Here is a 24,917-nt window from a genome sequence, read left to right on the forward strand (position 1 = left end):
CAGCCAGGTTTTATGAAAACAGATCCGAGAAGCTGAGAACTGATGTACAAATGTCCGAAATGGATGATTTCGGAAGCATAGTCACATTCCTAAAAAGTGTCTTCCCTTCATTTTTGTGTACCCACTGACTTGTAGCCAAAACTCTCAGCTAGCAATCTCAGGGTCTTTATGTTTGTAAGTTTCTTGGATGAGTGGTGTGGAGAAGCATGGACTGCTATTCCCAAAGTCTAACTATGCACACATGCAAACCTGACACATGCAAGTGGCCAGAATAAGCTTCTCCTGATGAGACAAGTGAATATGAGCTGCTTAAAATATATCCTTGTCAAAGGCTCTGCTATTTTTAGAAAGGACAGGAAGGCACAAAGATGAAGATGATCTGCCCACTCACTAACGTCAGGTCAGGGAGTAATTCAGCTGTCTCAAAAATAAACTATTTGAATAGCTATGCATAACCCGTGACCTTCAGCTCAGCAACACCTGATTCAGTACTACACTATAGATAGAAATGATGAATGCACTTGAGGTAATGATGCTAACACAGCCTGTTTATGTATACTTTTGAAAAGAATCAATCATGGGTATGTTTAACATTAAGCTGTGTAACATTTTAGCTATTCCATTACAGTCAAACATAAATTTAGACTCTTCACTTGGGGGATTTGTGAAACAGCTTTCTAGGTAAGCTTTCTGCATTCTTTAACTTACAACCATGTTTCTAATTTTTTTAACAAATCAATTGTTGACAGGCTTCTCAGAGGGTAAAAACAACATTGTTTTCCATTATTGGCTAATTATGTGAAATCAACTTCCTCCAATAAACTTTTATAAACAAGGCTGCTAGTCCATCCTAATGGTATTTGTAGACTTCTGTCATTAACTACACACTCAAGAGATCAACATAGTGATCCGGGAGATGGTTTACTAGAATGGAACAGAAGCAGCAAATGTGCATTTCTAGCATTCCAGCTGGCTTGCTACTTTTGGAAAATTAAAACTCCATCCCATTGAAAGGGCTAGTGGCAGAGTTGACTCCAACAGGTGCTGAAAAAAGACATCTGTTGAGATCAGACCCCGTGACTATTTGTATGTGGTCAAGCATTTCCTGACTGCCTGGATAATTAAATCTTTTATGAGATCGTTGTTGAATAATAATCCATGTGTTTGTTGGATTTAGAAATCTCAGGTGCAAACAGGGTGAACTTCGTTTCTTTCTTTCTTTCTTTTTTTTTTTTTTTTTTAGACAAAGTCTTGCTGTGTCACCCAGGCTGAGGCTGGAGTGCAGTGGTGCAATCCTGGCTCACTGCAACCTCCACTTCCCGGGTTCAAGCTATTCTCATGCCTCAGCCTCCCAGCTAGCTGGGAATTACACGTGTGTGCCACTACGCCCAGCTGCAAACAGGGTGAACTCTTTCAGACTATTGTGATACCATTTCATATATTTAAAGTATGGTGTTATTTTTTGTAATCCTTGAAAGCACCCCAACAATTCTTATTTTGGGGCCTTGTGAAATTAGGCTGGAAGTACACATAGATGAGTGGAGGGATTCTAGCCTTTTGTTGCACATTAGAGCTACATGAGCATCTTTTAAAAACAATTAATTTAAGCCTTGCCACAGACCAAGTGAATGAGAAATTTCTGGAGGTGCTACCTAGACATCCCTATTTTAAAAAAGCTCCCAGGTGATTTTGATGTACAAGAGTTAAAACCTATAGTTCTATACCTTCTGAAAGCCTCAGGAAGTTCCATAAATCATACAAGATTTCTGGGGTGGATTAAAATGGCCCAGGAGATAAGTAGCTACCCAGTGAATCTGGGGATGAGACATTTTGGCAAGAGGGTTGGGGGCTTTTATACATTGGTCTTGGGCCCTGCTCTTCTGGTCCTAGGGCAATAGGAATAAACAATAGTTCTGAAATAGCCAACACAGCTTAGAAAAGACAGAGAAAGATAGAGAAAGAGAGAAAGGAAGGGAAGGGAAGGGAAGGGAAGGGAAGGGAAGGGAAGGGAAGGGAAGGGAAGGGAAGTCGGGAGGGGAGGGGAAGGGAAGAGGGAGGGGAGGGAACTGGGGGAGGAGAGGGAGGAAGTGCGAGGAAGGGGCAAGGGGGAAGGAGAAGGGGGAAGAACTTTAGAACTAAGGAATAACAAAGTTGATTTGATTTTCATCTTTTCATTTCTGTTAATACACCAAAGGAGGTTCCAAAAACAATAAAATGTACATTTGCAAGTATAAAAATTAGACCAAGATACATATGCATAGTTTAGAAACAGGAAAACAATAATAGAATAATCTCAGTCTCCTTCTCCCCTCCCCCATCTCTCTTTCTAAAACCACGTATCTGCACAGTATCATATTCACATTTCTTTGGAAAATAGATAATAGTTATTAGTTTATTATATTTCCATTTCTTCCAATATTACCAGTCTCCACAAAACCAAGGAGTAAGAATCCAGTGGCCCTTATTATTCACAGTTGTTTTCCATTCTTGATGTAATATCCTTGAATCAATGCTGTCATTTTAAATTAACAGAAACGGATGCTACACCTTATGATTGATCATTATTATTAAGAAGTAAACATCTTCCCTATGTATTGGAAACCAAATATAATGTTTCAACCCAGGACAAAATTTGTGAAACTTAAAATTTTACTTTCACATTGCCATTCCAATAACAGAAGTAACTCAGCATTATTTTACAAAGCAGACAATATTAAGTACCATTTAAAAGTAAAGACCACATGCAAAAGGAACGTAACTGTAGTTCCAGATGGGTAATTCAAAGCCAATAGTACAAAAGGCAAATATAGCCGTATTAGCTTTAGCCCAGCTCACCCATAATCCAAATGAGCTACAGAAGTCTACTCTAAGTGCCTCCAATAAATAAGTAAATAAATAAATAAATAAATAAATAAGTTGTTAACATCTACTAATTCACATGTAAATCTGTTAGCCTGGCTTTGCCTGCACTCATCTACTCTTCAGTATACTTTCATTTCCTGTTGAGTTTAGATCGATCAATTCTTGGGGAAAACTACGAAAATGAAACGTTTTAGTAAACACACATAGACTGTCATGCATGACTGAGTTTATTTCTTATTCCGTAACTGTAGTAGGTAAGATGAGATTCAGTAAGAACATCAGTGTCTACCCTGGATTTTAAAATGCTACAAGAGAGCATCCTGGCTTAGAGAGTCATCAAAAGCTCATGACTTATGTTCCTGGTTCTGCTAGTGACTGTCCTTCCAACTCTGATTTCTTCAATGTCTTTGCCTTTCTGGGAATACTGATAAATATACACTTAAGCAATAAGTATAAATTTACTGGAAAAATCAAGTCAGAATCCCGGCTTACTTAAATGTTCAGATACATGCCCAGAAATCCTCTTTCATTTTTTTTGTAACCTAAGAGCACCATAATCTATAAATAATTACTTACAAAAACTGTTTGAAAAAGGAGTAAGAACATTGAGAAAGTGAGCCATAAGCTCAAAATATACAGACCTGGTCTATGATACATCCAAGATATAATGCTGGCCATGTACTGAATGAGCACTTAATTTGGTACACAGGATTTTATGTGATAATTGTTCCTGATTTAATAAAGCTTAGCGTACTGACTAATCTGTAAGTCTGGCAAAGTACATAAAAATGTCTTCAGAAGAATGCCTATATAGAGAGAAAGCAGCATTGAAAACTGAACCAATAAAATATATTTTCACATTTAAAAAGGAAGATGCTATTTGGGCTTAAACTACAGGGACTGTTGCCTCATTGCGCAACTTTAACTTTGTGTATATGGAAAAAATGTTAGGAAATACATGTCCTTATTCCCTTGATTTTCAAATACTTGAAATTAAATAAGCTTAGACACTAAAATAAAAATGGGTAGACTCTATAATCAAGTCATCAATCATCTCTTATTAAATAATTGCTGCTACATAAAGAGTCTTATTGACAACTAAGCTTTGAATGCAGAATCTTTTGACTTCATTGGAAAACAAAAAGAACCATCTTAGCATTTGTTTGTATGGGGAGTTATTTTCTGCTAAATCATGTTTTCAAAATAAAAAACTTTTTAAAGTACCTATTACTATAAAGTTTTTAAAAACCTCTTTAAACAAGAAAACTTCTAAAATTCTGAGCAAAAAGGGCCGATTTTTAATGTATTCTTGTTGTACAGCATCTAGGTGTAATCACCATCCTTTCAGCAGTGGAAGGAATAACTTAAAGAAATAAAAAGTTTAAAAGTAATTTAATGAACCTAAAGTATTTCACTATATCAATTTACTCTGGAAAATATAATCTCTTCTTCAGGGAATTTGAGATAACATTAGTTTGCTCCTGCTATTTCCAAAATTGTGGTTTTCAGAAATGGACGTTTTCTTTGAGCACTCTAGTCATGAAATAGTTCCACTTATTTTTCAAATACATGTTCTTGAGAAGCCATAGCCAATAGGAATATACAGGAAAATTGCATTTCGTATATCTGCTGCATAAGAATAATGATAGTAATGCAAATATTCTGCATTTAGAAAGCACCTTTCTTCCACGACTTTAAAATCTCTCTTATTTAATTTATCCTGGCTGATTCTTTGTGAAGATAAGATAACAAATATTTTTACTTCTATTTTGTACCTGGGTAAACCAGTTCTGATAAGTGATTGGTTTTCATAATTAAGCACTGGAAAAATTAGGACCTTGGGCATGTTTCACATCATAGCATTTTTATGCTTATTCCAAATAAATAAATTTCCTTTTAAACATGACAGAGAGTCACCATTTTAAAGATGTTTTTATCTCAAAATCTTAAAATACCAACATACTTCAAAATGTGGATTCACGCCAGTGGACCTCATCTAGTTTAACCTCTACATTACTTTTTTTTAAATAGAGGAACTAATCTGGAGATGTTAAGTGACTTTAGCTAAGGTCGTAAAGACCTAGGCACAGAAGACTGCCATTCTGACTCCTGGTCTGTAATAATTTTTACTATCTGCAGTTTTTATAATGTCCTTATATTTGAAAAACAAAAGCAAATAAAAAAGTTATAAAATATATTTGAGTAATATGTTCTTTTACTACACATTTCAGCCTAGAACAATTTTGGCCTCTTTATAGCTAAGCACTTATGTGTTGTTGCCTACAATGTGTTTCCTGCCTGTGTGTGTTCCAATAAAATTAAAGGCCAAAAATGAAAGTCCACAGGGGCTCAAAAGAGATGTTTTAAAAATTCATATATCAGAGCGGCATTTGTAAAAGATAAGTGAGAATATGCTACCCATTGTCAGCTTTAAATGTATTGGCAAATATTCATTTTAAATAATTAATCTTGAAACTTTTTTACACAGCTTGAGATAAATTTTTCTTTTCTGTTTTCTTCTTCTTCTTCTTCTTCTTCTTCTTCTTCTTCTTCTTCTTCTTCTTCTTCTTCTTCTTCTTCTTCTTCTTCTTCTTCTTCTTCTTCTCCTTCTCCTTCTCCTTCTTCTTCCTCTTCTTCTTCCTTCTCTTCCTCCTCCTCCCTCTTCTTCTTCCTTCTCCTCCTCCTCCTCCTTCTTCTTCTTCTTTCTTCTTTTTTTGAGACTGAGTCTCCGTCACTCAGGCTGGAGTGCAGTGGTGTGATCTTGACTCACTGTAGCCTCTACCTCCTGGGTTCAAGCAAGTCTCCTGTCTCAGCCTTCTCAGTAGCTGGGACTACAGGCACAGGCCACCACACCCAGCTAATGTCTGTGTTGTTGTAGAGACAGGGTTTCACCATGTTGGTCAGGGTGGTCTCCAACTCCTGACCTCAAGTGATCTGCCCACCTTGGCCTCCCAAAATGTTGGGATTACAGGCATGAGCCACCATGCCTTGCCAAATTTTTCTCTTTCTAAAAAAGGTCCATGAATAAAGAACTGGCAGGAAAAGAATTCAAGGGGTTTTTCCCCTTTTGGTATATGTTACTTTAACAGAATCATTGGCCATAATAAAAAGTTCATTTATTAAGTTATTTAGTGATGATTCTTTTTTCATTTACAGAATATAAATAATCTCATATATGTATTCAAACAAAAATGCATGAAGTTATCAACTTTATTCATGCCAGAATAGATATTTCCTTTATATAAGTGCACAACCATTAGAAGCTGGGGTCTGAGGAAGTTCTCTCTCATCTCAGTGCAAGCTAATTTCTTCATTTTCTTCTGCGTCTCTCTGAACCTCAGGGTGTTTTTTCTTGTAGACCAGGGTGGTCCAGAGTTAGTGACTATTATGGCATGGCTACCCAGGGCCAGAGAGGTGAGGTTTAATGAGAAAGAGGATAGATGAAAATGAGTCCTTCCTCTGCCTTCACTGCTGTAATATCAAATGACTATAATATTTGAGCAACTCAGCCCTGGAGGTAAATGTCCCTCATCTTCATGTTATTGCTTCACACCACCCTGGAAAAAGTATGCATTACTATAGCTCTCATTGCAATTTCCATGAGGACTTCTTTGCCATAGCCTTCATTTCTAAAGAAGGGATAACTCAAGACAGCTCTTGTTTTGCCTTCAGATATAAAAATCCCTCTTTCACCCAAAGACTAAGAAGAGTCTTTGTTTTGTTTTGCAGGTCGTTTGTTATATGGAGGTTAAAAGTATTGGAAGAAAGATGAAAACATTTACTCTTAAACCTTAAAATTAGTCTTAATTATTTTCTTAATCAAAGAGATCAGTCGAAATACTGAACTGGGAACAGAAGGATTAGGCAGGACTTGAACACTAGAAGTCAGCTTTTATTTCTGGCTTACAAATTTTTGCTGTGTTCTCTCATGTTTATAAAAATCCAGGCTGCACCTTTTCTCTATGGTTACTAGCAGCGATCTTCTGAATAGAAAATCTCTGATGAATTTTGCATAACTTCATGGACAGGAGGCTTAGGGATATAGCCATGGTTGTAGTAGGTCAAACAATGAAAAGACAGTATAAAGCAATGTGTGAAAGAAGAAAATAAGGCTACAAATTACCCTCCATGGCCTCTAGGAGTAAAACAAAAGAAATAATCAGGAAGCTGGCCCCAGCCCAGCTTGTGCAAGATATCCCCTTTTCTGCAAAATGAAGGGTGTGCATTGGACATGTCTATGAAGCTCACTTACAGCTTCACAGTTCCATTATTCCAAGTGTCTTGAGAGATACAAACTTTGCAGAGAGTCCTTGTACCTGTAGTTTCTCTTTCTGCTACTCAATGGTCCTCTTCCCAATTCTGTCCTCCAATCCTAGACTCCTAAACCTCCTGCTTCAGGAAAATAATACCAGAGGTTTTCATTTCATGGAGTCCTGCTTTCAGCTCCTGGTATGCAAAACAGGCATGCAAGAGACCCTCTGATTTAATGCCCAAACAGTAATTGGGGAAAATACATCTTGGATGTTTGAAATAGACCTATTATAGACCAGTGGTTCCTTCCCTTCTCAGGATTCATATTAGAATATGGGTTGTGTGAAAAACAGACATGATAAAACTTTGAGATTTGGGACTAGGCATCAGTATTTTAAAATGAAATTCATATGCAAGTCTATACAGTAGTTAATTACCAATGGTAATAATCACATGTATATTTTAAAGAACCATTAGTATTTATTTGATATGTATGTGACAGACACTTACTACTTAGTATACAAGTATCACAGGAAAATGTATCCAGGGACCAAACAACTGTTCTCAAATGATCTTTGAGAACACCATCCATTCTTGAAACGGAGAAAGCCTGTATATCTGTCTTAGCATAGAAAATACTAAGCAGAAAAGAATAAAATGGAGCAAAATGTTTACCATGTTAAGTTGTTTAGTAATAGTGATCGGTACATTAATCAAATGAATTAAGTCCCAGGAAACATCTCACATTTGTTATCAAGTCACTGCCTTTGGATGCAAAACTTGGCATTGTTCTATGATGCTGCCAAAAAATTGAATGGTTTATCAATAAAACATTGTTTTAAACTTGAACGATGAAGCAATCTATAGGGTTTTGTTTTCTTTTGAAACTAAACTCCATACTTTTATTCAGATTTCCTTAGCTTTTACTTATGGTCCATTTTCTGGTCCGGGATCCCATCTAGAATATCATCTTGTATTTATCTGTCTTATCACACCCTTCCTTGTTTTTGAGGAATACTTGCCAGGTGTTTTGTAGCACGTACCTCAATTTGGGATAGTCGGATGTTTTTTTTTCATGATTAAACTAGAGTTAGGACATTCTGGGGAAGAAGACTACAGAGATAAAGTGCCATTTTCATCACATCGTATCAAATGCCACACTATTGATATGACTGATCACTAAGGATACGTGAACCTTGATCCTGCCAATATAGTCATTCTATAGTTTTTAATACAGTGCATACTTATAGGAGATGACAGATACAAAACAGCCTTAATTGAAATGTGATCTTCTTCATAATTTTTACCTTGGAACAGTGTCCCTCTCAAAATCAGATAACTTTATAAAGGCATTACAAATTTCCACACTGCTAAGGTTTCTGCACAGTCATTCCAAAGGGTCACAGTAAAATTCATTGAGCAGGATTTGAGCAGATGACTATAATATTAGAAACTGGTGCCTTTCCATACATTTTCCCACGAATCACAGGAGTGAAGAGACAATGGTGAAGGGGGAACAACTCAATGTCTTTTCTTTTCTATATGTATAAAAAATTATTATAATAATTGTTTCTCTGAGCATATTGATTACTCTTTATGGAAGTTTAGGAAAAACGCTGCAATCAAATTTCACTTTAGCCATATGCTGGTTCAAATGAATGCTGCTGTAACACTTAAACTGACATTCACCTCATAAAGCTCCTCACTCTACATTTGTATATATCTAGTTGAACAGCACTAAATAATTTTCCCCATTTATTTTATCATTGGTAAATAATAGAGTAAAATGAAAGAAACTGGGTGGGGGCATTCAGGCCTATTATGACAATTCTTTATGCCATTTAACACCTGGAGATTTTTTTTTTCATATTTGACCTCCTTTTTCCCACATAGTTTTCAGACACAGAGTTGAATATTTGGCCAAATGCTATTCTCACTACTCTCTCTCTCTCTCTCTTTTTTTTTTTTTGACTCCCTTTTTCTCACCTAAGTTATTAAGTTTTCTCTCAAGAGTTAATAACTACCAAATTCACATGGACTAAGTGGATTAATTGGGTTTGCAAGGCTTTTTGATAATAGAAGAAACTATATAAAGTGATAGGAGCACTACCTTGACTTCTTGCCTCTCTTTCCCAGTCTTAACAACGGAGATGTTCAATGCCCACTTAATGTTTTCAAAGAACAGACAGTATCTGATTGGATTCTCGGTCTGATTTACCATCCTTTAACTTTGCAGTGATAAACAGACATAGTAGAACTTGCAGATTCAAAGGGACAGAAAATCTTTCTTTGACCTCATCATAACAGGAAATTGCTGAATTGGAGGTGGAAGCCTTAGAAACTTGTCCTGAGTGTTGTCAGTTGGAGCAGTGTCCAGTGAAGTATGCTAGGAGGAAGTCGAGGGACATAGTGTGTGAAGTCACAGGGAGGGGTTGCCTCTCCTGAATGGAAGCAGAAGTGGTCACACAGTATCTTCATTTCTGTAGTACTTGTGAAATTTGGCCACTCACGAGAAAAACAAAATATGAACCAACCTCAGTGTAAATATATAAAATATATGAAATGTGAGGCAAACAATTGCAAATTGAAAGAATCTATTTTTAGCAGCAATTGTTCTATTTTTACTGCTCTATAAAGGATATTCTGGTGGTAAATAAATTATGCTATAGCATATACTATTTGGACAAAGATGCCACTTAAGATACATAATACGAAATAGATAATTATTTGTGGAGTTTTGTTTTATATAAAAAAGGTACATTGACATTCTGAAGCCAAAAATTCCACTGCTATATAGAGAATTGTTTTAGAAACAGCATTCTTTCTTTTATTTCTTTTATTTATTTATTTTTTTGAGATGGAGTCTTGCTCTGTCACCCAGACTGGAGTGCAATGGCGTGACCTCGGCTCACTGCTTCCTCCGCCTCCTGGGTTTGAGCAATTCTCCTGGCTTAGCCTTCCAGGCAGCTGGGACTACAGGCACCCACCACCATGCCCAGATAATTTTTGTATTTTTAATAGAGATGGGGCTACACCATGTTGGCCAGGCTGGTCTCGAACTCCTGACCTCAGGTGATCCACTGGCCTCGGCCTCCCAAAGTGTAGAAACAACATTCTTACAGGTCTTTCTTGCTAAAGTCTGAAGAATCAAAGCACCAACAAAGAAAATAAAATGACCCTGATACAACTGAGTTATTCAGCTTGCACTGTTAACTTTTTTCCCCCTACATTTTGTTCCATCCTATGCTTGAAGCTAGAAAAGGTTCAAATCTGTTTCCAGTAAGAGAAAGGACTTGAAATAGTTTCATAAATGTTATTGTTAATTTCTAGTGTGTTACTTGCTGATTAGGAAACAAAGATTTAAACAAAAATGAGCAGCAATAAGAATCACTGCAATCTTAAGTTTCAGGCTGCTAACATATATTATCATGTGTGCTTAGGAGATATATTTGTATACAGGAAGTGGAGTTCTATTACTATGTATCTATTCTTAAATCCAACAGTTTAGAGTATTTGTTCGGAGATAAGATCTTTCTTAGGTAATATAAGGAATGAAATTTGGTACCTAGTGTAACGGTGAATCAAAAGTTTGCCTAATAAGCAAAAGACTTTTCAGTCATTAATCTAAGCCCTAAGTATTAAGGAAAGTAAGCTGAGTGGGATACTTTCTAGATCTGGAATCTTTCAAACATATTGATAAAATGTAAACATTCTCTCTCTCTCTCTCTCTCTCTCTTTCTCTAATGTAAATATTCTCTCTCTCTCTCTCTCTCTCTCTCTCTCTCTCTCTCTCTCTCTCCCCCTATCTTCTATTGCCTAGTCTGGAATGCAGTGGTGCGATCATGACTCACTGCAGCCTTGATCTCCTGGGTTCAAGCAGTTCTCCTGCCTCAGCCTCCTGAGTAGCTGGGACCACAGGCACACTCCACCATGTCTGGCCAAAAATTTTTGAATTTTTTGTAGAGACCAGGTTTCACCAAGTTGCCCAGGCTGATTTCAAATTCCTGGGCTCAAGTGATCTTCCTGCCTCAGCCTCTCAAAGTGCTGGGATTACAAGTGTGAGCCACCACACCCAGCCAAAATATAAATATGCCTGTAATAGTAAACCTAATTACCTAACACCATCAAAAACGGGGTGCTCCATGAAGAAGCACGTAATTCAAATTATTGAAGTTTATCCCTTCTAATGACCACATAGATTTCTCTTACCCCATTAAAAAAGTAGATAATCAGTATTTCTAGGATAGTTGTTTTCTTCCAACCAATTAAGGCATAATCTACGTAGTAGAACAGACGATGATGCCTGGTCAATATTTGAATAAACAATCACTGTGGTGTTATCTCTATTTAATATGACTCCAATAAAACTTCTATGGTATGCATTATTAGTTGATCAGACTTCAAGTATTATGTGTCAAGGAACCTGTCTTACCTCCCCATCTCTGACCAAAATACACTTGTTTTCTATAAGCTATAAAGTCAGAGAGCCAATTTTGTAAGAATTGTCCCTATAATATAGCTATGTGAGCAATGAATACCTGGCATGAAAATGCATAAAGGAGGCAGTAATATACAACAACTGAAGCATAACCTCTGGAGCCAATCTGCTTCAGACAAATCCCAATTCCATTACTCACTGGCCACCTAAACAAGCTACTTAATTCATCTGCCTCGGTTTTCTTCAACTGTTTAATGGGTATGATCAACAAACCAACTTCAGTGAGTTATCATAAATATTAGTAAATGAGAGAATGCATGTGAAACAAAGCTATAAGCAATCACTAGTAATAATAATAAAAGATGATCATTATTTTTCATGGAGTTTTTGCTAGCGCCATGTACTGTTTTGTTAATGCTAATTGTCTGATTTTCTGTCCATGAATTTTTGGCTGATCTAAGTTTCCACTCCTCTAACCCTTTGGCTGGGATCTAGGTATGAGAGTTGCTTGGCAAGCAAACTAGAGGTAAATGAGGTGTTACTATATAAAGTTAATGTAGGCACATATAAATATCCAAACGTGCCATAATGTTGGGGTTTGACTCTTTCCCTAATACTCAGTTTCTTTATTCAAAATGTTCTAATTGGTGGTTTTATGTTGGTCCTGGTAAACTTTGTTAACTCTTTGTACTTCGCTGTATATTGCAATTTATGCTTTTTTCCACGGTTTAATTTCTGAGCCATATTATATATAATCAGGTACCAGCAAATAAAAGGACCAAACTGAAAATGATGGAATATATAATGAAGGAAGCATGGGATTTCTGCAATCTATTCTAGACCCTTTATTAAAAGAACGGTAGGTGAAGCTCCCTTTTTGAAATTTAAATTTAATATACTTTTCACAATTCTACTGTGCTCGCAGTAAATATGGAATTTACGAGCCATCACGTGGACTAAAGTAAAGCATAAAGTCCTCATGCTGCTTCAGCTCAAGATGTTTACCTTCAACTATTCCCTGCGCTTGTAGGAGACAGATAATACATCACCATGCTCTTAGCCACAGTCAGGCACTAGATACAGAATCAGGCAACAAGCATCATAATCCAAGGCTGGAAATGCCTGAAACAGATTCCTGAGAGGCATTCACAGAGTCTGAGATATCCTCTCTGAGGACCAATTTTTGCCAAAATCAGAGTTGCCAAGAAGCGACTCAGGGACTCCATCCTGTAGATAGACCCCTCCCCCATTTTCCTGGTGCTTACTCAGTATGACTCACTTCCTTAAAGCCACCATGAGGGTGGTTCACTGGGAAATGGGAAAAGACCTGGCCATGTTCCAGAGGTACAGAGGATATCACTGATTTCTTCAGTAACATGCAGGTGAAAGCTATGGGAATCTCATGCTGACCAGAAATATGTAAGTGTACCTTTCAGAAGGGGAAAACTAAATCTCAGATTTTCTACTTTCTTGCCTTTGGCAAATCATTATGAATACCCTTGTGATAAAAAGGCCTTTTATAATGTCTTTACCCCTTTGCGTAATGTTTATTAGGGGGACATTCTCAGAGGTAAATTTTGAAAATAAAATAAACAGAAAAGAGAGCCAATCCCTTCTTTATCACTTTTACTGACAAATGACAACCGAAAAAAATAGTATATGGAAGATCTAATTTTTAGGCTCCATCAAAGCATATTTGCAACATGTCATCATGTCATATAGTTTATTAGCTATGCTGTTAATATACAATTAACATCACTTGGGGATATGCTATGTCAGTGGAATAAAAACTCATAAAAAGGCTAATGTTTCTGAGATGAACTGACATGATAAGTCATTGGAATTCACTTAGTGCAGATGTTTCATTGCTATCTATTCCAGCAAATATTATCAACCACCCACTTCTGCCCAGTGATGCTGACCTGAGGATCCTGGTCTGTATTGCACAGATTCTGACTTGTGTCTTCAGTACTCTAGATATGGGCACACAAGAACAAGCTAAGGCATGTCAGCAAAAGCATTTGCATTGTGTGTATGATACTGTTATTATTATTATTATTACAGGTCTATGTGCTCCACTAAAACTGAGCAGCTACTTACGTGCCCAGCACCGTGCCATATCCTTTCATATAATTTCATTTGGTAAAGGGGAGCAGATGTTTGCTCAGGTACAAATGAAGCAGGAAACACATAGAAGAGCATTAAGAACCACTGTGAAAAACTTATAATATAGGCCTCTTATTCTCAAGCTAAATTTAATCAGTTTACCTGGTGGGGATGAATGGAAAAAAGTAGGATTTCCAAGTGAAAAGATTTTCTCTAAGAGTTTAAAAGCAAGAACCCCCTCTCCTTTAGTTCAGGGCTCCTCCTTCCAGACCAGATTCCTTCTGAGATCAGCCATGCAGTGGCTTAAATCCCTGGATTAGCTGTGACCTCTTCATTTCTTTTTTTTTTTTTTTTTTTTTTTTGCTTCCCATTGAAAATCAAAACCAGAATATTTTTAGATTTTAAACAAAGTGAATGAAAATGAGACTACAATGATTATGGCAGTGATGCAGTTGACAATTGCATTACAATGAAAGGTTTTCTTTTTATCCAAGAAAATGTCATCAGTGTTCTGACTTCCTCTTAACCTACCCACACTTGAACTTCAAATTTATATGACTTTTAAAAATTCCAAATCATGAGAAATTATGTATCACCTGCTTTAGATTTTCTAACAGAAAGTGAACATTTGAGTTTTGCAGCTATAACAGACATTAAAGTGATGGCATCGCTAACTTCCTCTGGAAAGGGAAGGAGATCTGAAATTAGAAACACAAATTAAGAAGTAACAAGGAAATTATCATGTTTTCATTGCTTACAAAATGATCTTTCACTCATTACCCAGAGAACAACAATGATAATATAACTGGGCACATATGCAGGGCGACTTCACCCAGAAGTAGAAAATGTAAACTTCTATGTTTTGTTGTTAATGTTATTGCAATGCTATGCTATAGTTTTTGTGCTGCTTAATAGAAGATGCTTCTATTATTCATGTCTTTACATTTTACTAAATGCAGTGGGTTCTCATTTCTGAATAGAACATACAGTCATCCCTTGGTATACATGGGGGATTAGTTCCAGGATCTCCTGTGGATACCAAAATCCACAGATACTCAAGTCCCTGGTACAAAATGGTGTAGTATTTGCATATAGCCTCAGCACATCCTCCCATGCACTTTAAATCATCTCTAGATTACTTATAATAACTAATACAATATAAATGCTTTATTTACAATGTAAATAGTTGTTACACTGTGTTGTTTAGGGAATAATGACCAGAAAGAAAAGTATGACATGTTCAGCACAAATGCTACTTTTTCTAATATTTTTGATTTTGCGGTTGGTTGAATTCAATGATGTGGAACCCAAGGATACAGGGGGTCAACTATATTTTTATTCTTTATAATAAAATAGCACATTATGAAATGCATCACCTCAAGAAAAAAATAACCTTAGATGGTGCCACTATTAGTCAGGTAAGCAACATTTCCTTATTTTTCCAGAGATAGAACTAAAAGCCTTAAAAATAATGTGATGGGAATTTGGAAATAGCTTCTATCTTTATGCTGCTTTCATATACTGTCTTGCTTTGATTATGATAATTCATTAATTAAAATACATAAAACAACACCTCATTCCTGTTGAACTGCTTCAAGGACCAGATGTTAAAATTCTCCAATTATATTTTTATTCCACTAATTAACATGTGTCATTGACAGAATATGAGATCTCTTGCAATTTAGGATTTTCTATTTGCCTATTTCACTGTAATATTGGATGGAATCTATGGATATTTAATAGCATCTGCACATTTTCAAAGGAATTCAAGAATAAACCTTAGGTTCCTTTGGTGATTATGACTGACATCTTGACCCTATTCATAAAAGTTGTCAATATTTTTTTCTCCATGGATTTTTAACCTGTTCCTTTGTGATACATACAAGATACCTAATAGTCCTGAAGGAATATAAAAATTTTTCCTACTCTGGAGTCTCTGGGGAATGAAAATGGCATCCACTGTGCATCTTGTGATCATGAGCTCAGCCATCTCTGCAAATGACTCACACCCCTGAGGATGCTTGGGGCAGGTTTGACCTATTGTGTGTCTGGTTATGACACACATTTTTTAGTCATTATTTTTCAGCATGGAAATAAGATTTTAATTGACTAAAACAACAAAGTATATTTTCAATGTTGGTAAAACATCACCTTTGCTCTGCATGTTTTATAATAAAAACCAAGTGGCTAAGTATGACAGCAATTATCCTCAGCTTAATAACAGAATAATCTTGCTGTGAGGGACAAACTATGATTCCAGGGGAATTCTGTAATCTTTTCAGTGTTTGCCAATCTAACTAACTCTCTTGAGACTGGTAAATCATGCAAGTCAGTCATGCTAACAGGCATTTGATAGACTGTGGTAAATAACTTGAACTAACTAAGACAACGTAAAATACAAACCCTTGAAATTATTTTGTACATTCTAAGTAATCTGAGTATTGTAATCAAGACAGTATTCAGATCGTCTATGTTTTCAGCAGAATCAGGCAGTTTTATGATACCATGAACTACTTTTAGCAAATTACCAATAAAAATAAGCATATGCCAGGCACTGTTATAGATGCTGGCTAAGTATGGAACAGTGGACAAAACAGACCCCCCCCCCCCCAAAAAAAAAAAAATCAGCCACTCATCACTTATATGCTGGTGGAGGAGACAAAAAAAAATTAAATATAGTATATTAAATGTGTTAAGTGTTGTGGAGAAAAATTCGGCAAAAAAAGGGTACTAGGTCTGATTTCAAACTACATTATAAGGCCATAGTGACCAAAACACTGTAGTACTGGCACCAATAAAGGCACACAGACCAACGAACAAAATAGAGAACTCAGAAATAAATAAAAATACTTACATTTAACTGATCTTCAAAAAAACAAACAAAAAGATAAAGTGAGGAAAAGAGACCCTTTTCAACAAATAGTGCTGGGATAATTGGCTAGCCCATGTAGGAGAATGAAACTGGATCCTCATCTCTCACCTTATACAAAAATCAACTCAAGATGGATTAAGGACTTAAACCTAAGACCTGAAACTACTAAAATTCTAGGAAAACATTGGAAAAACCCTTCTAGACATTGGCTTAGGCAAGGATTTCATGAACAAGAACCCAGAACCAATGTAATAAAAACAAAGATAAATAGCTGAGACGTAATTAAACTAAAGAGCTTTTGCACAGCAAAAGGAACTGTCAGCAGAGTAAACAGATAACCCACAGAGTGGGAGAAAATCTTCATAATCTGTACATCTGACAAAGGATTAATATACAGAATCTACAACAAACTCAAACAAATCAGTAAGAAAAAAACAAACAAATAATCCCGTCAAAAAAAATGGGCTAAGGACATGAATAGACAATTCTCAAAAGAAGATGTACAAATGGGCAACAAACATATGAAAACATGCTCAACATCACTAATGATCAGGAAATGCAAATCAAAACCACAAGGCAATACCACCTTACTCCTGCAAGAATGGCCATAATCAAAAAATCAAAAAACAGTAGACGTTGGCATGGATGTGTTGAACAGGGGACACTTCTACACTGTTGGTGGGAATGTAGACTGGTACCGCAACTATGGAAAACAGTGTGGGGATTCCTTAAAGAACTAAAAGTAGAACGACCATTTGATTCAGCAATCCAACTACCAGGTATCTAACCAGAGGAAAAGAAGTCATTACTTGAAAAAGATACTTACATACAAATTTATAGTAGCACAATTCACAATTGCAGAATCATGGAACCAACTCAAATGCCCATCAATCAATGGGTGGATAAAGAAACTGTGATATATATCTATATATCTATATATCATATATCATATAGATATATCTATCTATATCTATATATGTAGATAGATATAGATATAGATAGATATGATGGAATACTATCTATATAGATAGATAGATATATAGGTAGATATAGATAGATAGATAGATATGATGGAATACTATGCAGCCATAAAAAAAGAATGAATTAACAGCATTTGTAGTGACCTGGATGAGATTGGAGGCTATTATTCTAAGTGAAGTAACTCAGGAATGGAAAATCAAACATCATATGTTCTCACTGATATGTGGGAGCTAAACTATGAGGACACAAAGGCATAAGAATGATACAGTTGACTTTGGGGACTTGGCAGAAAGAGTGGGAAGAGAGCAAGGGATGGAAGACTACAAATATGGTGAAGTGTATACTGCTTGTGGGATGGGTACACCAAAATCTCACAGATCACCACTGAAGAACTTATTCATGTAACCAAATACCACCTGTACCTCAGTAACCTATGGAAAAATAAAAAATAATAATATAAAATTAAATAAAGAAAGGGATGCTAGGGAGTGTGGGAACAAAAACCAGAGGGCCGCAATTTTAGTTTAGGAGATTAGAGAAGGTCCAATTGAGAAGGAGATGGAGGAGTGAGCCCTGTGGGATCTGAGGATGAAATATTCTTGGTAGAGAAAACAGAAACTGCAGTTGCTCTGGAGCAGAAGTCTGTCTGATATATGTTACATTTAGCAAGACAGTTAGAGTGGCTGAAACAGTCTCCTCTGAAGGCAGAGGAGAGGAGGAAGTAATGAGATGGGAGGCAAGGTGGAGCAAGGGGTGCAAATTGTCTGGGGCCTTGTAGACCATTGTAAAGATTTTCCTTTTATTCTGAAAAAGGAGCCTCCAGAGGGCTCTGAGCAGTCAGTTTTGTCCTCTAATTTATATTTTAAAATACCTGCAAGGTTGAAAACAGGCAATAGGAAGGCAAAGGCAGAAATATGGGGACAAGTCAGAAGTCATTGCAATAATCCAGGCAAGAGATGTGGCCTAGACTGCAGTGTTGATGCCAAGAGGTTGGTTTTGGATACATTTTTAAGGTAGAATTAATGTGATTTGCTGTTGGACCAAGATATGATGTGAGTGAAAGAAAAAAGGAAAGGATGATTCTGAAATTTTGAGCCTCATGAATGGGAAGGATGGAGTTCTTTTTGGTAAAATAGGGAAAATTCTAAGAGAAACAGGCTTAGAGAAAAGTAGTTCAGTTTTGATATTTTAGGGTGATGTGTATGATTTATTCAAGTCGATTTTTCAAATAGGTTGCTAGATGTCTGAAGTTGAAAAGATAAATCCAGGCTGGAAACATAAATCTGGAAGTTGTCAGCATATACAGTGTATCGAAAGCTGTGAGACTACCTGAAGACCACCAAGGACAAAAGGATAGATAGAGAAGAGAAGAGATCAAGGACTGAGTTGTGAAGCATGACGACACGGAAATATTGGAAGGCTCAGGACCAACCAACCAAAGTAGCAGAAATGGAACAGCTAATGGGAAGGAAAGAAAACTAGGAGAATATGGGATCCCAGAAGCCAAGTGAAGAAAATGTCTCAAGGAGGAAGAGTGGTCAACTGTATCAATAATTACAGATAGGTCAAGTAAGACATAATAATCAAAACTTTGAATTTAAGAAATCGGAGGTCACTAGTGACCTTGGTAGAGAAGTATGGGTAAAAGCTTCGGGAGAGGATGGGAGGTAAGGAATTGGAAATGCTATGTTTTTATGTATTTCAAGAAATTTTCTTAAATGGGAATAAAGAACTGGATTAACAGTCAAAGCAGGGATATGGGGATAAAGTGTTTTTGTTTGTTTGGTTGGTTGGTTGGTTTTTAAAGATTGGAGTGAGGAAAAGATTCACATAAAAGAGAAAAATAATTTCTAGGGTGATGCCCTTAAGTAAGAGAAAGGGGAGATGAACTGGTACACAGTGAAATGTTAGTGTAGGTCAAACCAGTGATAAGCCAATATGGCTATCAGTAAAAGTCAACTGTTCCAAAAGAATGACCAACTGGGTTAACCTATAGGACAGGTAAGAGTTTTTATACACCTGGGATGGTATAAAGATAAGGCAAAGTTGGGATAACATCAAGTATTACTACAAGGCAATACGTTTTCTATCAACAGCACCACCAAACACAAACAGCTGTTTTATTTAATGACTACATAATATGTGGTAGGCATTATTCTAAGTCTTTTATACTTATTGTCATTTAATTGTTACAAGAAATGACTATATCCCCCTGGAGAAAACTGAGTCACAAACAATTTACTAACTTTCCAAGGTCACATGATTTGTAAGGAGTTGTATTGGGTTTTATATGCAGGCAGATTGACTGACCCTAAAACCTGTGCTAAACCACAATCTGATTCTCACCCATCCATCTCTTTATACATTGATCTACATAACTATCTAGAAAATTCCATATTCTCACTCCTGGTTAGTGTTTCCAATGGTGAAGAATTGTATTGAGAAATACTCATCAGAAAATGAAAGACTGTGAAAAATACAAAATACCATGAATCTAGGCAGAAATTCATGTCATTATAGTAGGCTTGGAGTTTAGGGATCAATTACAGATTGAATTTTTGGTTCACATGCATTATTGGGAGACTAAAAGCCATCCCTCACTGGACCCCCATTCTTCTCAGAATATACTTGTGCAGCATCAAACAGCAGGAGAGGGGCAGAAGCAGGCTAATGTTTCACACAAGGAACACCATGCTGCTCCCATGGGTGAACTATTCTGATGGCTTAAAAGGGGTCACCCCTGCTGGTGTCATCAAAGGGATGGGAGTCTTCAAGGGGATGACCCTAAGGGAACATCAAGGAGTGTTTACTGGAAGGCAAGGCCTCCTTACCCACTCACCCAATTCCCCTGACTCTGGGAGAAGGAGAAGCAGCTGGTGACCTAATACACTCATCTCCACCCTTACCAGACTCCAAAGCCCAACATAAATCAATGATATTTACCCATCTATGCAAATCTTTTTCATCAACACCTAACCACCTCTGCTGCAGTTTTATTTCTTCAGTTTTCTGAAAGCACTTAATCCAATAGCCCAAACAGCTCCCTTAATTTTTAGTGTTTGCTAGCTTTTTACTAACAAATAAGACTAAAAGCACCTTGAATTAAGAAACTTTCTTATTTTGCATTTGTTACAATATTTAGAAATATTAAGCCTCTAGCACACATGCAGTTGATAATTTTAAGTCTTGTTTTAGATCAACTTATCATCTTGCTTGTGTATGTGAAAAAAGTAAAAAATATCTGATGTTATAGCTCCTCATTTATTGATTTAATTTTTTCACTGACAGTGAATATAAATATGAATACTTGGATTACTTAAAAATAAATACAACTTAACACCTAGCTCACATTCCGGTTTTCGTTTAAAAATAATATTAATAAAGTTTTTATTTTTAGGCTTCATATGCAAAAACTTAAGTACCATGAAATATGGGGTATGTAAATATTCTTAACTTTCATATTAAGTAGTAAAAAAACCCTAAGTTTTTAAAAAGATGTGTTGACTTAGTTTTTCAAATAAAATTCATTGTAACATTTATTCAGCTCATTTTCTACATTAAATTTTAACAGAGGTTATATATTATTGATCTAAGGCTGCATAACAAATTATCTCTAGAGATATTGCCTTAAAACAACAATAAACATTTATTATGTTATGGCATCTGTGAGGCAGGAATTGGGGGTAATTTAGCTGGGCAATTTTGTCTTAGTCCATCAAGATGACATTTCCATACATGCAGCCAACAAGCATATGAAAAAAAAGCTCAGCATCATTGATCATTAGAGAAATGCAAATCATAACCACAATGAAATACTGTCTCATACCAGTCAGAATGGCTATTTTTAAAAAGTCAAAAAAAAAATAACAGATGCTGGTGGGGTTGTGGAGAAAAAGGAATGCTTATACACTGTTGGTGGGAGTGTAAATTAGTTCAACCATTGTGGAAAGCAGTGTGGTGATTCTTCAAACACCTAAAAACAGAATCACCATTCAATCCAGCAATCCCATTACTGGGTATATACCCAAAGGAATGTAAATCATTCTATTATAACGACACACACGTGTGTGTGTTTGTGTGTGTGTGTGTGTATATATGTTCATTGCAGCACTATTCACAATAGCAAAGACATGGAACCAACCTAAATGCCCATCAATGGTATACCGGATAAAGAAAATGTGGTACATATATACCATGGAATGCTATACGGTCATAAAAAGAATGAGATCATGTCCTCTGCAGGAACACGGGTGGAGTTGGAGGCCATTATCCTTAGCAAACTCACACAGAAACAGAAAGCCAAATACTGCATGTTCTCACTTATAAGTGGGAGCTGAATGATGAGAACACACAGACACATAGAGGGGAACAACACACACTGGGGCCTATTGGAGGGTGGAGGGGAGAGGGAGGGAGAGGATCAGGAAAAAGAACTAATGGATATTACGCTTAATATCTGGGTGACAAAATAATCTGTACGACACACCCCCATGACACAAGTTTACCTATATAACAAACTCGCACATGTACCCCTGAACTTAAAAGTCAAATTAAAAAAAAAAAAAAAAAAAAGATGTCATCTCGGCAGATTTGAAGCCTGACTAGAATTGAAGCTGCAGTTCCAAGATGTCCCACTCACATAGGTGGCAAGCTGGTACTAGTTGTTAGGAGAAGGGCCCACTTCCTCTCCATGTGAGCTCTTCCTGAAATTGCCTAAGTATCTTCATAATAGGGTGACTGGCTTCCCCAGAAGCAAACAACCTCAGGGAGTAAGAGAGAGGGCACAACATCTTCATAATGCAGCCTCAGTTGTCATATGTCAATCCTACTCACAGTATTCTGAATGTCACTGGGGCCACACCCTAGGAGACCCTGAAGACCAGACAGAGGTTTCTTGACTTTGTTCTGCTGTTAAGGGAAAGCAACGTCACTTTTTAAAAATATGGGATATTGGAAAGGATCCCATTAAAATGGAGTGTGTTTTGCTTATTTATTTACAGAAGCAAATATGATGTTCACAGAAGCCTAAAGATGACCTTCCAGCTTTTAATCTTTCTTTCTAAAAGAATTTATTAAATCACTTTAGAAAAATAAATGAGAAATGTATGTTTATTTTTTCTCCCCACCTCTTTCATTTGCAATATTTAAAGGCCTATGGCATAGTTTGCTCTTGGCAGGATAATTATAAATAAATGTTTGGTAGCAAAGAGGGTAAGAAGGAATTATTATTTTGCCCTCAGTATTTATATGTAAATTCACTTGGGTGAGTAACAATAAATAACAAGAGGATGAGTGATTGTCCGCTAATTGTTGGTTATTCAACACGTTGTTAGCCAGTATGGAGGTTATTTAGGTTCTTCCCAACTACATCTCCTTCTTGCCAACAGGTTACTTGAGACACTTTGTTGTTCGTTATTAGGGACTGAAAAAAAATCAGTTAGTTTAGTAGTTTGTTAGCAACCATGGATAAAAGCTTACTGGAGGAGAATAATAAATGAATATGTAAAGTGAGATGTTGGGATTGTTTGTTATTAATATTTATATCCTACCTCATTCATTCTGCCTGATCCCATTCTAGATTATCAGTTAAGGCATCTTAGACTCAAAGGATTACTGGACGCTTATGCAGACAGTTTGTAATCTGAAGGAAAATACACTATAATTACATTTTCTAATTGGCTAAATTATTGTCATGCTTTTCAGTTAATTTCTTTATTTTATTTTCCCATGACTTTTCTAATTCTCATAAGCTTGTAAATATGCTGCACATGACTAATTAAAGCCTCCCAGCTCAAAATCTATTCATCCTAGTATGTAAATGTTTTATGACCCACTTACGTCTAGTGTGAACACAGGAAAAAAGTATTTCTTACAGAAGTGCTCACCATGAAAACAAAGAAGCCCCACAAGGGAACGTACTTCTTTCTTTGTTTTTCCTTTTAAAATTGTGTTTCATTTTTAAATAAATATGTTATCATTTGTCTTTTATCCTCAGCTTATCTAACCGCTGTTGAATTTAGCTTTGGTTGAACACAGACACTGGTCATAATATTCTCTTATATTTTGTTTCAGAAAAATTATTAACATTATATTGTGGTTAAACAGTTCAGTTTAAAATATTAATGAAGATAAGACTCGTAATACTAATTTCATTTCGTGGGAGGCCCTGAAAACATTAATGGCTCCTTTGCTCATCAAACACTTGGAAGGTATCAAAAGGGAAATTTACCTTGAAAAAGTATCCTACTTCTTATAAATTTTTAATTTAAGAATCCAGAATAAACATTTATTTCTGCAACACAAAATTCTAAAGTAATGAGTGTAGAATTTATATAATTTTAAAAAGTCTAAATTGTTTAGAAGTTAAGACTTCTATTCAGCTTGGAGGATACTGCCTTGGCTGTTGTGAACCAAGATTTTGTATTGCAGCTATTCATAGAGTTGGGTAACTTTATGTTGAATCAAAAAGAAATTGGGTCAGACTTGATATGGTTTTAAAATATCTTTTTTAACCAGAAGCCTAAAAACATTTAATAATATCTGCTTGTCCCTTCTGTTGTCATCTTATTGCTTTTTATGAGAATTTCTTGGATTCTGTCTCTTGACCTGGCCTTGTGCTTGTGACCTCAATGCCAGGCAAAAGAGCAGCCCCTCTGATGGATGTCAGCTGTTAAGACTCCTTAGTTCATTCTGTTTTTACCCACTCCCCCCAAAAACAAAAACGAAAGACTTTAACCTATTTTTGTTTTTTCATTTTTTTTTTCTTTTTTTGAGATGGGGTCTCGCTTTGTCGCCCAGGCTGGAGCGCAGTGGGCGATTCGGCTCACTGCAAACTCAGCCTCCCAGGTTCAAGTGATTCTCCTGCCTCAGCCTCCTGAGTAGCTGGGATTACAGGTGCCCGCTACCATGCCCAGCTAATTTTTGTATTTTTAAAAGAGACCAGATTTCACCATGTTGATCAGGCTGGTCTTGAACTCCTGACCTTGTGAACCTCCTGCCTCGGCCTCCCAAAGTGCTGAGATTACAGGCATGCGCCACCGCTCCTGGCCCTAAGCTATTTTTCTAAACCATTAATTTCCTAAGAGAAGCCACTGGAATGAGAGACAAAATAGGAGTTTCATTTGTTATGCAAATTACAACTAGAGAGTAAAGGAGGAAGGAAAAGAAAGGCTAGCCAAAGTGTCATTATTAAAACATCCTTTGCGATGATGTCTATACTATCAACAGGGCTGAGGTCTGGTTTATCTCCCCGCTAGTACATTTGCATCAGTTGCCCAGGTCACCAATGAAACTTGTTTCCATTGTCTCCTGTCCAGTAGGAGACAGCACATTTGTCAACCCATTGTATGTTGTTTAATCCTTGCTATTCGAGTAACTGTAAACCTGGGTTAATGCTTGCTTGTAGTT

General features: G+C 36.5%; 1 protein-coding gene across 3 annotated transcripts in view; it reads right to left on the reverse strand.

Annotated features, from left to right (window-relative positions):
• The window catches only part of PRKG1 (protein kinase cGMP-dependent 1), a 1,349,224-nt gene that overhangs the window by 53,106 nt on the left and 1,271,201 nt on the right, over positions 1-24,917 (reverse strand). The gene's annotated exons all lie outside the window — the stretch shown is intronic.

This window comes from Macaca thibetana, chromosome 9 (assembly GCF_024542745.1).
Source record: "Macaca thibetana thibetana isolate TM-01 chromosome 9, ASM2454274v1, whole genome shotgun sequence".
NCBI lineage: Eukaryota > Metazoa > Chordata > Mammalia > Primates > Cercopithecidae > Macaca > Macaca thibetana.